We start from the raw sequence: 15311 nt of genomic DNA on the forward strand, positions 1-15311 counted from the left end.
ATGATAAATAAGCTTTCCATTGATGTATGGTTTGTTATGATAGGACGATATTTGGCTGAGATACAACTATTTGAAAATCTGGAATCTGAGGGTGCAAAAAAATCTAAATATTGAGAAAATCACCTTTAAAGTTGTCCAAATTAAGTTCTTAGCACTGCATATTACTAATCAAAAATGAAGTTTTAATATATTTACGGTAGGAAATTTAGAAAATATCTTCATGGAACATGATCTTTATGTAATATCCTAATGATTTTTGGCATAAAAGAAAAATCTAAAATTTTGACCCATACAATGTATTTTTTGCCTATTGCTACAAATACCTGTATACCCCAGCGATTTAAGAATGGTTTGTGCTCCAGGGTCACATATGCATTCTGTCAATAAAATAAATATATAAAATATAAATAAAAATAACACTGAGGGCGCTTAGGAGAAATTTAAGGATACAAATGAGACAATTGTTGATAATTTATTTTCTTCTTGGAAGAGCTTGTCCTGCTTTCTATATTATAATATTTAGACATTACATTTTTTTTTTTTTTTTACTATGGTACTTTGAGAGAGAAAAAACAAAGTACAGACAAAAGTTTGACTAGCCGGTGCCTGAGAGAACGTGTCTAGCAACTGAGGAAAGTGAGGGTGGAGGAGAGAAAATAAGGAGGAGGAGAGAACGAGAGCCAAGAGGAGGATAGAGAGAGAGCAGGAGGAGGAAGAGGAGGAGGAGGAGAGAAAGGAACGCTGCTGTCCCGCTCTGGGACTCTTCACTGAAGTGGCTGTGGGAAGAGAAGCTGTGGCAGCAGAATAAATTTCAATACTGATCAAGTCTGGCTAATAAATAAGACTGCGAATCAGAGCACCTGTCCCCACTCTCCAGCACGACTCCACGGGAACGTCAGACGAGGATGAGCTGATTATACCAAACCTGCCTGATCCCAGCAGAGAGAGAAACAATCACATCGAGCACCATAGCTTTAGATGCTCTGTATCAGCCGAGCTGGAATTACACGTGACGTGAGAAAAGAGAGGAAAATGCCACACTCAATTCATTGCAAAACAGATGAGAACATAAGTGAGGCCTTGCTTTGGGAGCTGAGGAAGAGGAGTACATAAACATAGACAGGGTTAGTCTGCTCTATAAATACTCCCTTCTATATCTTTGATAAGGCCATAGCATTTGGAATAGTATGACAAAAGATGAAATTAAAGGGAAAGATGAAAACTGACATCCAGATCAGAGGGAAAGGACTTCTTTATACAACTGTATACAAATTCAGAAACGAGGAAGAAATGAAGGAAATCCCAACATAAGCTTCAAAACGTGAACAGCAAATGTGCTGCTACAAAGGTGTTTTTTTTTTTTGTTAACATTGCCATATAGACTCTAAATTCTGATTGGCAACATGACTAAAATGACCACTCATCCATAGCAAAATCACAATCAAATCAGACAGGACTTCACAATGCATTTTTCTGTATTCAAAGATATTTTGTCTAAATTCAAAAGCAGCATCACGTCTATCCTTCCCCATTGAAGAAATCCCATAATGCACTGCGATAATCTGTGGAAAAAGTACATCCAACATGGCAGATACAATAATTATAAATAATTTATTCAGTGCTCAAAAGGTATCAATAAAAAAGACCAAGCTGTTTTTTTTTATCTACTTTTCAGAATTCTGCTGCATCCTTCACAACCTGACATTCAGAAATGACCCACAATCTGTGGCTCAATCCAGTGAATCCTCCCTCACCGTCTCATTGTACGCCTCAGTCTTCGCTCACAGAGATGCATCTGCGCTGCTGATAGTTTTCCAGAATGACTGTGGAGCATCTTTGTAGAGCTAAATGCATGTTTGGTTTCTCAGTGTGTTCTCTGAAGACTTTTTTTATCAGATTTGTCGACTGGCAGCTGTGTCTCGTCCTTTGTTCTCCACTTGAGCTATGCTCTTTCATGTAATTTCTGTTGTTCCTCTCTTTGCCTCTTCATCCCATGGTGGCTGTGAGAATGAAGAAGTGTCACATAGATCAGTTTCTCATTTCAGCACGCCGCTTGCCACGGGTTTGAACCTCCTCGCAGCCCGAGAGAACTCACAGCAGGTCTTCTCACAGCGCGCTGAGATTTCCAGAGTTTGAGTTTGGATTTCAGTGAGTAATTCTGTAAAAATAGCTTCCTGATGATGGAGCACTTTACATGGAGTGAGTGTATCATCTTTACATATGTACGAATGTGAGAGATATGACACTTGAAGAATTGGTGACTAGTAATCAATTTCACAAATAAGCTTTAAAGATTAACTCAAGCCAGAAGACAAGTTGTCTTTCATAGCTCAGGTAGACTGTTACGTTAATTTTAAAGGAATAGTTTACCCAATTATGAAATTTCTGTCACCATTTACACACCCTCATGTTATTCCAAACCAACGCTCTATAAAAACATATTTATACATATTTTTTTTATTGGCATTGATGGTTCCATGAAGAACCTTTAACATCCATGAAAGCTTTCAGGGTTCTTTAAAGTGGAAAAAGATTATTTAGATTTGTTTTACATGTTTTTCAAACATAGAAAAAAGGTTATTTTAAGAACAGTTCACTGAAAGGTTCTTTGGGAAAGCAAAAAAAAAAAAGTTTATTCTATGGCATCACAGTTTGACATTAATGCGATATATCTTATGAAATTATTAGAGTATTCTTTTTTTTTTTTTTTAGGTTTTTCCTACACTCTTAAAAATAATGGTTCAAAAAAGGTGTTTCATTTTTTATTTATTCATTTTTTATTTATTTATCATTTTTTTTGCAGTGATGGCATAGAAAGAACCGTTCTGAACCATTTTTTCTTAAATAACATTAAGAACCTTTTGCAGAATGGAAAGTTTCCATAGATGTTAAAGGTTCTTCATGGAACCATCAATGCCAGAAAGGAACCTTTTATTTTTAAGAGTACAGGAGAAGAAAACGTCTTCACTTGCTGTGGATGTGGATACATGGCAAATTACATTTACAAAATACATTTTGCAAGATGTGTAATGACTGTTCAAGGTAATGTTTTCTTGCTCACCATTCAGTATTTCTGTATTACTGCTCTACAATCAAACCGGCCACCACAACAGCAGATTTATTTTTAGGAAGAGGAGCCTGGCCTGCCGCTAGCCGCTGGACTCCCAGCAGCACTGATCCTGAGTCAGGAGAGACTGATAAGGAGTGAAGCAGCCCTGCTGACAGATGACAAGAGCAACAGGCTGTTTCTCTGACATTCACCACCACTGGCAGACAGTGGAAGGAAAAAAAATAGTGCAATAATGATGGAGAACAAGAGAATGAGAGTGAGGGGAGAGGGGGAATCCAGAGGGATGCTTCTGCTTTGGGAGTTTTGCAATATTTTCAAACGCAATATCTGTACCTGGTTGTGTTACCAATATATCAGTCCTGTGCTGCTGTCTTGACTGATAAACTTCACTGAGTTCTCTGTGCAAGACAGGAGAATTGAGAGTAACCTTTTTTTTTTTCCAAGTGGTTGCTAGGGTACTCTAAACAGTTGCTAGGTATTGTTAGTTTTTACACTTTTAAGCTTTAGTCAGATTTTGTTTGGTCTTTTTTATACTTTTTTATATTCCTTTAAATTAAGGAAGTGCCTGTAATATTTTCCTTTGCACACTATACAGTACTTTGTTGTCAGGGTTGGGGATGAAGGGATGAGGTGAGGACTCAATGGTGCAGGAGATAAGGGCTTTTTATAAAAAAAAAAAGAAAAACAAAAACTACCCCGTCGGGGAAAAACTGGCAGGCAAGGCAAGGCAAGATCAGGACACATCCAGGGTGATAAGATGAAGAACTCGCACGGGACTGCAAACACAAGGAGAATAAATACGAAGCAAACAAGGAGGGTAACGAGGGAACACATGTGGGGCAAATTAACCAATAATCAGGTAACAAGATGGGTGGGGTCAAGACAAGTGACATGAGAGCACATGGCACACAGGAAACCACGACAAAAGCCATGTGCTCACACAAAACAAACACAAGCACATGGCCAGCAAAACAAATCACAAGCCACGTGCTTGTACAAAACAAGACACGAACACGCAGCTAATGAGAAAACTCATAAGCCCCATGTTCACACAAGACAAGACAGCACGCAGCCAGCAAAAACCAAGCTGCGTGCTGCACAACACAAGACAAAACAGGACATGAAAGCACGCAGTCGATAACACGAGCTGCGTGCAACAACAGCACAAGACAACAAGAAAAGCACGCGGCCCAACACAAACCATGTGCTACACAAACACAACACACGTGGACAGAAGAGCGCACGGCCGAGCGAACTCGAGACCGCAAGCTCCCACAACCAGACAGAACATGGAGCGTGAGTGTCCGGACCCCAACACGAAACCGAAACTCAACAAGACATGAGTGCCAGGATCTGAACACCACGCTCCAACATGAAACAGTACACGCAGACAAGAGCACACGGCTAGAGCACTCTCAAAGCCGCACGCTCACATGAAAACAATGACATGACGGGAGTGTCAGGGCTCTGTCACAAAACCATGAATAACACTAGACCGACTACTTCTAAATTTTCTAAATAAAATGTGGTGCATGTGAAACTAGGGAACTCTAAACTTGCTAGGATTTGTTAATTTTTACAGTTTTACTTTAGTCTTTTTTTAAATTTCCTTTAGTTTTATATTGTGTCTTATTTATTCATTTTAGTCAATTTAACTCTAAAATGGCATTTAATTTTATTAGACAAAAATAACATTTTAGTTCGCTGAGCAACTAAATTAAATATACAATCATTTTACATGTTAATCAAAACAAGTATTAACATTTCACAACATTTGCACCATTTTGCTCAGATTTAAGTTGTAATATTACATTCATATTAAGTATCTGATTATGGGATGCATTTGGGTTAATTAACCCACTAGAAAAGCACTTTAATTTACCGGTGTTCATTCATTGTTCAGCTGCAGCTCACTTCACTCAAATGCACCGATACCACACATTATTAACTATCACTGGATTATTGGAAAGAGTCATATTCATTACTGATTTTTTTTTAGAAAATGAGTTGCATTATCAATATATTTTTTTTCTTATCATATTTTCATTCTTCAGTATGTTTTAATTAATGCATACACTCACAAGCTTTACTAACTCTGATCTTTTCCAGGTCTCAGCTGTCATCACCTTAAGCGTCCCATCCCCAAACATACCTGACCCCTCTGCCTCTCCCATACCCATCCAATCACTCTTATCTGGCTTCTTGTGCAGGACTTATCTCCTTTCTCTGTCCTGATGGCAATCTCCTCCACACTGTCCGTGTTTGCTTCTCCTCGGCCTCTGTATCGAGTCCCTCTCCCTGATAAACTTGGATGGTATTCACCAGGCCCTAAAGAGACTCTGGTCCTTCCAAAAGAAAGCTAGGGATTAGCTTGTTGCAGTTGCCTTGCCTCACAGGCATGATTTTGCAATGCTCTTTGAAACTCTGCGGTCTGATTCATGGGTTGGATTTCTCCAGGCCATATACATCTTAAAAAATAAACTCAATCAAATGGGCGATGTTTGACGAGTGATTTAAAAGTGTGATGGTGTGGCGGTGAGCATAAGCAAGTCCCTTTAGGGCAAGTCAGTTCAGTTCACTTGGCAGCCATTTTGAAAATGCTCCTAGGCAGTGATTTTCTAAAAAAAAAAAAAAACAAGTTGCTACCTTAAGTTTTGAAGTATAATCACATTAGCTGTAAGTCATTTCAACTTCAATTAAATTAAACTGATTTTGTATATATATTTGTCATATAGCTGAATGTTTTATATATATGTGACCCTGGACAACAAAACCAGTCATAAGGGTCAATTTTTTGAAATTGAGGTTTATATATCATCTGAAAGCTGAAAAAATAAGCTTTCCATTGATGTATGGTTTGTTAGGGTGCAAAAAAATAAAAATATTGAGAAAATCGCCTTTAAAGTTGTCCAAACGAAGTCCTTAGCAACGCATATTACTAATGATAATAATTTTTTTATATATTTGCGGTAGAAAGTTTACAAAATAGCTTCATGGAACATGATCTTTACTTAATACCCTACTGATTTTTGGCATAAAAGAAAAATCGATAATTTTGATCCATACTATGTATTGTTGGCTATTGCTACAAATATACCCAAGCGACTTATGACTGGTTTTGTGGTCCATATACACGTACACATTACACGTATATATAAATAGCCTACTACTTCTGACCTCAGAAGACTACAGAGGGTAGTCCGGACTGCTGAGCGAATCATTGGTACAACCCTCCCTTCTCTTCAAGAACTGTACTCATCCAGAGTGAGCAAAAGGGCTGGCAAAATCACTATGGACCCCTCACATCCAGCACACTCCCTCTTTGAACTGTTGCCATCTGGTCGACGCTACAGAGCACTGAGCACCAGAACCGCTAGGCACAGGAACAGTTTCTTCCCTCAGGCAATCCATCTCATGAACACCTGACAATAACTGTGGAACAAACACTATTTATACACTCATCACTTATTTATCTAACACACACACACTTAGTCTACACCTCAAATTTGCACATAATATACCTGTACATACAAAACTGTCTTATTGTAATATACCTGCACATACAATTGTCAATTTATATATTTTATTTCTTATTTACTTGTTCTATTTTTTTATTCTTCTTTTATTATCTGTGTATTTGTACTGTCGCTGTCATTCTGTTGCACTGCGGAAGCTTCTGTCATGAAAAAAAAATCCTCGTATGTGAAAACATACCTGGCAATAAAGCTAATTCTGATTCTGATTCTGATAATAATATATGAATAATACTATACAATATATGTTGCTCCTTTAGCTCAAATCAGGCTGAAAATAAGTCCTGCCAATACGGCAGACCAAAATACCAGACGATGCCTTCATCAAACAGAAAAATAAAACTTCCATTCTTATATTCGCCAGGTTGAGTACTGCAAATTCTCATTCATTTTTCTACAAGTGGTTTGTCTCCTCCTCTTTCTACTGTCTCTGGCACAGCTCAGATGTTTGTATGTTTCAGGTTTTCTGTGATTGGTTGAGGGCTGAGGGATTTGGCCAATAAATTAAAGCACTGAATTGGAGAATCTCATTTGGCCTGACAGACTCCGCATAATTCACCAGGGGCCGCAGGTAGTTGAGTAGCTACAGAAGGTAGCTAGCGGGGGCGGGTTGCCAGTTCTTTTTCTCTTTCACTCTCTCTTCTGTCTTTCCTGTGATCTAATGTGGGAGCTGTATGGTGTCAGAGTGACTTAGCGCTTACCTGGGAAGGCATTGCTGTACAGCATCTGAACGAGCTAGAGCAGATGGTTAGCGGTGTTGGCTAATGGTACCAGAGAGAAAGGACATCCCTCTGCCACACGAAAGGGCTTTTTCCCTCAAAGCTCCACATAGAGTCATCAAATACACATTGCATATTCGTCAACCCCTTAAAGCTAAATTTTAACTCTTTTTGATTAATACACCCTAAAAACGAAGCCACCTGAATTCATACTTGCGGGTGAAACACACACTAATGTCTGTGTCTCTCCACGGTTGCGACCATTACTCGTCTGGCTCTCTTAACTGATGGCTTCCTGTGCTGCGCCTTAAACGATTGCTCCCATTAGCATTTGAAAATATGGAACACAATGACCAATTTTGCATGTATAGAGACATTTGTGTGATTAATCAAGGGGGGGGTGTTTAACCTCTAAGCCCCACAGGAGCTGTTCTACACGGGCAGCTGGAGACGCCTCAACGCACAGATCTAATAAAACACTGTCTTCAAACCAGGGAGTGCCACTCGATACTGTCCTAGTCCACTGTTAAACATGAAGGACACCTGATAGCCAGCTGTTTGGGGTAGTTAGAGGACCTCAGGTTTCCTGGTCTAGTTTTTATTGCCAGACCTAATTTTTCAAGACCCTTTGTGCAACCCAAACCCAAAAGTATATATACTTGGAAAGAACCAGGCATAAATTAGACCACAGTGCCTAATAAACAATACATACATATTTTAAGTATTGTAAAAATGACTGTGGAATGTAAAGGTTAGGTTTTGGGTTGCAGTTATGATGGCAGGGTATGATGCAACAATTATAACTAATGTGATTGGGGTTCCAAGAGTGCTGATATTTATTCCTGATATTTCAGACAGTTGTTATCACATTTTCTTTGTGTTCATTGCATTATGTGAGTGGAACTGTGCACAGAGTGGAGTTTAATCAAGGACTGTATATACACACCAAGATGGTTCACTGATATGGGAGAAAGTGCAATGCGCAATATGGCGGAATAGGTCCCACCTTCTAATTAAAATAGCCAATCTCTATTGGTAAAGTCGTCACTGCAGCTGTCTTTTTACCATAGAAACACTAAGGGTGTGTTTATACGATACTGCTTTCAACTAAAAAAGAAATATGTGTTTTGGCCCTAAATTTACACAACAATGGCATTGTGTTGGGGGGCTGAAAATGCAAACTTTTGAAAACGGTTTCAAAGTGCAAGTTTTTGAGAACAATTCCGTTATTGTCTCAGTGTAAACTACAAAAACATGTGAAAACGGTAAAGTCATGCGCATTATGTGTTCAGTGGATAGGAATGTGCGCAGACGTGTAGTGTTTCTTTACAAAGTGACATAGCCAACTACTGGCCTGGCATGCATAATACAGCATTTTTAGATGGTTTCTGGATCCGTGTGAACAGGGATCATTTTGGCAACATTGTCTGTATGCGAAAATATTTTTAAAAAGCAAAGAAAAAATGTTTCCGTTTTTAGTACATTGTTGTTGTGTAAATGCACTCTAAGTGTCCTGAAACTACACATGCACACTGGCTGGACCAACCTGGAAAAACTTTTTTTGTGCTATTTCAGCAAAAGAAACAACACTTATAGGGCATTTAATGTCAGTTTTGCTGCTGATTTGAAATATATTATTTAAATGTGAGTTTGTCAAGCAGTTTTTGAGATTTCAGTATTTCCCCATTCAGGTAGATGGGAGTTGGTCTTGCATGCCCAAAAGAGCTGCAAATATTGCAGCAGAGTGAACTGACTTTTCTTGAAAAGTCTTTTTTTGTTTTTGTTGAGCCACAAGCAGGAAACAGGAAATGGAAAACACTGTGTGGAGCTTGAAAACCTGGAGTGATTACATTGCTTTCAGAAGGCAAGGGTAAATTGCTGTTGAATCACTCAACTACGGTTGTGACAGACATACTTGCATGACATTGCTTAAATAACCATGTTTATTCACCACCCCATCTAAGTGTTACTGGGAATGACATAGGGCCGAACATTTCCCCTTGGGGCACCTCACTGCTACAAATAAATAAATAAAAAATATATGCAAGAGTTGAAAGAGATGAGAGAGAAGATGATACACATTGAAAATGTGAATTGGTGAGCCCAATGAAAGGTCATCCAAGCTGACAAACCAGCACAGTGGTTCTGTCTCTTTCTCTCTGTGGAGCATTAGAGTAATTTCAGAGGGAAGAGGCGTTCAGGTATCCTGCGGTGAGACTGCCAACTCTCTTTCAGTGCTCTCTTAGACCTGATGCACAATGGCACTCCACAGATTCCTGCACAGAAGCCCACCTGCTAATACAATCACTCACCCCACTCGCTGTTGAAACGCGCATTTACGAAGCCCAGGAGCTCAGGTCAGCAACTGGATGTGCTGACAGTTACTGTAAGGCTAAATCCACACATATTCAGTAGTCAGTCAAAGTAACTAAAGATATTTTCATTTTAAGCTAGCATTTTCTAGGCATTCACATTTATAATCAATTGCTACAGGTTGCACTACTGATGGTTTCTAGTAGCCGATACTACTAGCCCATTAGTAGTTGCCGTAATTCATTGACAGTTGCATAAAGTTGAACTTTGTTGGATTGCTGATGGTCTCTGTCACTCTCATTGAAAACAAATTACTTCTGGTCACTTCTGTCACTATAAATCGCTGACAGTTTGAACACCCTGGATCAATACAAACTAAGCTCAAATTGACAACAATCAAGGTTAAGTAAATTGGGCCAAATTTTTGAGAATTTAAAAGCAGACATTGAAGTATTTACTTTAATTATTATGTTAAAACTTGAATATTATTTGAGCTGTGAAGCTTTTTACAGTCATTTCAAGGTTGATGGGATTATGCAACTAAATTGTAAATCTGGATGTAATCTTGCACCAAATTATTAAAGATTTTTTACACTTAAATCATGCTAACACAGTTGCTTGTGCGATAAACTATTACTTACTACTACTACTGTGTGAGGAATTGTAGATACAGAATAAAAGATGCTTTATTTTGTGAATTGTTTTGGAAGAAAAAGAATACTCAGCCTGTGTATTTTTGAGAATACCTTTAGTCATTTTTCTGTGATAAAATCATAGTGATGACATTAGTTGTGATAACTATTACATATTCAATACAGTTCTCTCGAATGTTCTTGTTCTTTGTGTGAGGCATATTCATGACTGGGTGCATTCTGCAAATCTCTGGATTACAGATTGAGTGGGTCAATAACTGGTAGGTGGTTTTTACACTTAATGAGCTGTTAAAGGCTGATTGTTTCACTGTTTTCTTATGAAGATGAGCTCTTCTCAAAATGCATTTATTTATTTGTGCATGAATGTTATTTGAGGTCGCTGCCAAGTGTGTTGCGGGATTCTCTCTGGCGGACCGACAGAGAGAAAGAGACTATCACCCTAGACTCCAGATGAAAGCTTGGCCTGGTTTCAAAGTTTCCACACGGCAAAGCTTGCAAAACACCTGAGAGATAACTCTACGGAGGGATTAGCCGCCATTTCTTTTATCTCCCTCTCTTCCTTCTCTTTTCTCCCTCGTTTTCTTTTCATGTGCCAAGCTTGCGACACACTGCGACCGTAGCGTTCCTCCTGGCTCCAGAGGCCCACTTTCCGATACCATTCATCCCCTTAGCCCCTGGATTTGTTTATTTAATCCAATATTTATGCACTGTGTATTAGGGCAAATGCAAAACAGCTTGCCTCTGTAACAAACTGACACACCGGACCAGATAAACAGAAAACACACCCACAATCTGCACGTAAGAAAGCAGGAAAATGCATTTTGAGGGAAGGCTTTACAGCAAAGAGGAAAGATAACCTAACGCAGCCTTCAACGGATTATAACTATATGCACGAAAAGCATACAGTTCTCAAAATGCATTTCTTTATTTGTATGCTGTGCAACTACAAAGCAGCAGACAAATTAAACACAGGATTGGATCATACGGAATGCAAATGGATCAAATTTAGAGTTGCACACAAAAAAATGCAGACCGTCCTTTGAGGCTTGTTCAATACAAGTGGCCCGGCTCACAGTTTATTGTCTACATAGCGGAGTTTAAATCTAATGACAGCTCAGAGATCGAATCTTCTCGCTTGAAACCATATGCGGCGTCTAATCGCTCTCTAATGTCCGCTCTTTTCACCAAAGCTATGAAAAATCTGAACTTAATCTTTAATACAAACAAACCGACTGCGCTATTCAGCACAAGCTCAGGCCGTTTCTCAGAGGAGCGGAGCCCAGGCTTGGCTCTCCTCCAGGGGTGTTATCAGGGTGCCTGCGACTCCCTGGTGTCCAGATGAAGTGCGTAGTGCCCATCTGTTGACTGTATGATGAAGCTCCACGCATACACACAGCCGGAGGAGGTCTGGATCAGGGTATGGGGAGTTGATGATGAACCCATGCTACTGGCGTTATCGGGACACCAAGGAGCAGGCCGTGGTCTCACTTGTACCATTTGGAAATGGCACATTTGGGCATGGGGTTGGCAGGCGTCAGGCATGACCTGACAGCTTGTCATTTGACTGAGGCTGCTCAGCTGCGAGTCATGAATTTTCTCTGCAGTGAAAACACTTAGTGCTGTGTGGGCAGTTTGGATGAGATCTTGCGTTTGCTCAAAATGAATCATTCTGAAGTGATTTTAAGAACATCATTAATGTGGCAAAGTTAATTTTTTGTCATTATTTATTTATGAATATATCTTTCGATGGTGCTTTGATATGGGTAAATTTCTCTCTTATGCTCTGATGAGAAACTTAAATAATCAGCTTATTAATAAATAAGCAAAACACTAATCCTGATGTTATTCAAAATTGAGAGAGAAATTGTTGCTGTTGGTTGTCGTGGAGTAAAAGTTAATGCAAGTGGAACAATACAAGTTAGAAGTTTGTTTTATTTATTTTGAATCCAAATTCAAAGTTTTTTTTTTATTCTTGTGCAGAGTTTTCTTTTTCTAATGGATCATCTCAGTTATGTTTCATTTATTTATTTTTTTATTTTTTACATGTTCATATTGAAATCCAATCCACAGCAGTGTAATTGTTAACTAAAATTAAACTAAAACGCATTCTTGTTAAAGTGCCCCTATTATGCCTTTTCGAATATTACCTTTCATGCAGTGTGTCATGTAGCTGTATGTGAACATAAACTGTCTGCAAAGTTGTGAAGCCGACAGTGCACGATAAATAAAGTTATTGTCTATCAAAACAAAGAGTCGGCTCGCAATCGCCTAAACGAGTCGTCAGGAATTCGAATCGTATTCTGTTAGGCTCTACATCACGAAGTAACACATTCGCATAATGTCTGACCATGTTCTACGTTGCCAACTTGCCCGCCGACAAACAGTAAAATTTCCGTGTGGGTATTTGAAAATAAGTTATCTGCAAAGTTGTGAAGCCGACCGTGCACGATAAATAAAGTTATTGTCTATCAAAGAAAAGAGTCGGCTCGCAATCGCCTAAACGAGTCGTCAGGAATTCGAATCGTATTCTGTTAGGCTCTACATCACGAAGTAACACATTCGCATAATGTCTGACCATGTTCTACGTTGCCAACTTGCCCGCCGACAAACAGTAAAATTTCCGTGTGGTTAACATCATGTCGAGAAGACGCTGTATCCTACGCTGTGAGAGTAAATTTGTTTAGACTTTTTTTCTCGCAAATGCAAGTTTATATCTCCTAATTCTGACTTTTTAACTCGACTTAACTCAAAAATAGTGAGTTTGTCAAATCTGAGGGAAAAAAGCCAGAAGAGCCGAGGGGAAAAGAGAGAATGACGAGTTGTTTTTCCTTATTAGAATTGCTATTTTGTACCGTATCTGTGAAATTCTCTTGCCATAAAGGCTATCTCTCCCGGGTTTTCTGCAACCATGATGCGCGCGCATCCTGAATGTTTACAAACCTATAATTGGTCTATTGACAAGTCCCCAGGGCTGTCATTCCGTCATGGCAATGGGCGTTTCGTTTCCGACCATAGACTGTGTTTCCGACACGCACTGTACACGGTAGACCAATCCAGAGCCAATCTCTCTACGGCTCTGGACCAATCACAAAGGACTGCGCTATCTGACCAATCACAGCAGTGAGGGCTCACGGAGCTTCACACGAGTCGTTTACGAATCATTTAGAAATTAGGTAAAACTAAATCGCTTTGATGAGAAAACTACTGTGTTTTTTGACCTTGCATGCATGTAAACCTGTTTTAGGAGACTCATAAAACAATATTAGCAACCTTAAAAATGGCATAATAGGGGCACTTATCTGACCAATCACAGCAGTGAGGGCTCACGGAAAGGAGGGGTTTAGAGAGACTGATTCTTTGAACTGCTTCACACGAGTCGTTTACGAATCATTTAGAAATTAGGTAAAACTAAATCGCTTTGATGAGAAAACTACTGTGTTTTTTGACCTTGCATGCATGTAAACCTGTTTTAGGAGACTCATAAAACAATATTAGCAACCTGAAAAATTGTATAATAGGGGCACTTTAAATAAAATATAAAAAGTACTACAGTCACTAAAACTGGAAAATAAATAAAAGCTTAATATAAAAAATAACTTAAAAAATAAATAAATAAAATGCCAAAAGCTCATAACATTACTAAAACTTAAAATCAAAATGAAAACTGAAAATTTACAAAGAATCGCTATTTCAAAATATTAATAAACACTATAAAAATATATAAATAATAATAAAATAACACTGGAGCATAGTTTGAGACATGATTGAGATCTTTTCTGAAGCATACTGGGGAAAAAGATTATCAGAAATTGCTAGTAAATAAAAGTAATTACAAGGAAATGACAAATAACACTGAACAAAATGTGAATTGAATTAGAAAGACTGAAATAGTATTTTCATTGTAAAATGTTGCCTACTCTGATAATCTTTGTTTTATTACAACTTTGAAAAAGCATTTTTATAGTGTAGAGGAGGTGTTTCTTCAGGAGAAAAATCTGAGAAGAGACTTCAGCAGAAGTCTCGTGTGTTCTCCATACGATCTCCTTGCTGCCTAGGAGAAACAGCTGAGGCATTTTTAGATTTTTTTTTCTTCCCAAGATCCACATGAACATTTTGCTATGCATTTATGAGCAGTGTCATGAGTTTCATGCCGCAGAGATTGTGTCAATATCCTTGGGTCCAGAATCAAATCAAGTGTAAGTACTGCTCTTCAGGGGTGGTTAACAATGAAAAGGTCTCTTTTTTTTTAAATACCGTACCGGCCTAACAGTTTTCTGTCCAAACCGATGTGAACTAATGGCCAACCACAAGTAACTCTCATGCACATGATCAATACACACTTTCTTTCTCGGGCAGGAATGGGCTCTTTGTGTTCCTGCAGGCTGGACCCCTGCTGACGTCAGCTGTCAATCAAACGTCAGCTCAGAGGGGAACGCGAGAGGAAGGCCATTCACCACTGATTCACTCCTGTCTCATTATCTCCCTCTTATTTAAGGCACATTTTTCCTCACACATTCATTCTTTTAGCTCAGAAGAAATACCTTTAATTAGACAAGGACAACTAATACAGTTTCTTATATTTAAGGTTAGGGATTTGAACAAACCGAACCAGATTAACTGGGACAAGTGATAAAAGCTTTCTCTTTCAAACCGTGATAATTGACGGGACACCCATCTCACAGTCAAATCCCAGTGGTCCAAAATCACACTGTTTATCTGTAACTGTGAAAAAGAAGTGTACTTAATTGCATTGAATGTGCATTTGTAGTGGCCTTTAAATCTATATTTTTAAAAACTGTACTTGCAGATAATATGATATTAATGAAAAGTAAAAGGCCACTTAAGTGTATTTAAACAAAAAAACAATTTCATGACACTGAAGTACACTTTTAAAAATTGCACTTTAAATCATTATAGCTGTGTCCCAAATGACACACTATGCACTTATACACTATGTATGTATGCACTATGTAGTGTATGAATTATATAAGGTTATTTTGTCATTCATAATCAGAGTCTGCTA

Source organism: Sinocyclocheilus anshuiensis, unplaced genomic scaffold (assembly GCF_001515605.1).
Source record: "Sinocyclocheilus anshuiensis isolate Anshui unplaced genomic scaffold, SAMN03320099.WGS_v1.1 scaffold631, whole genome shotgun sequence".
Lineage (NCBI taxonomy): Eukaryota > Metazoa > Chordata > Actinopteri > Cypriniformes > Cyprinidae > Sinocyclocheilus > Sinocyclocheilus anshuiensis.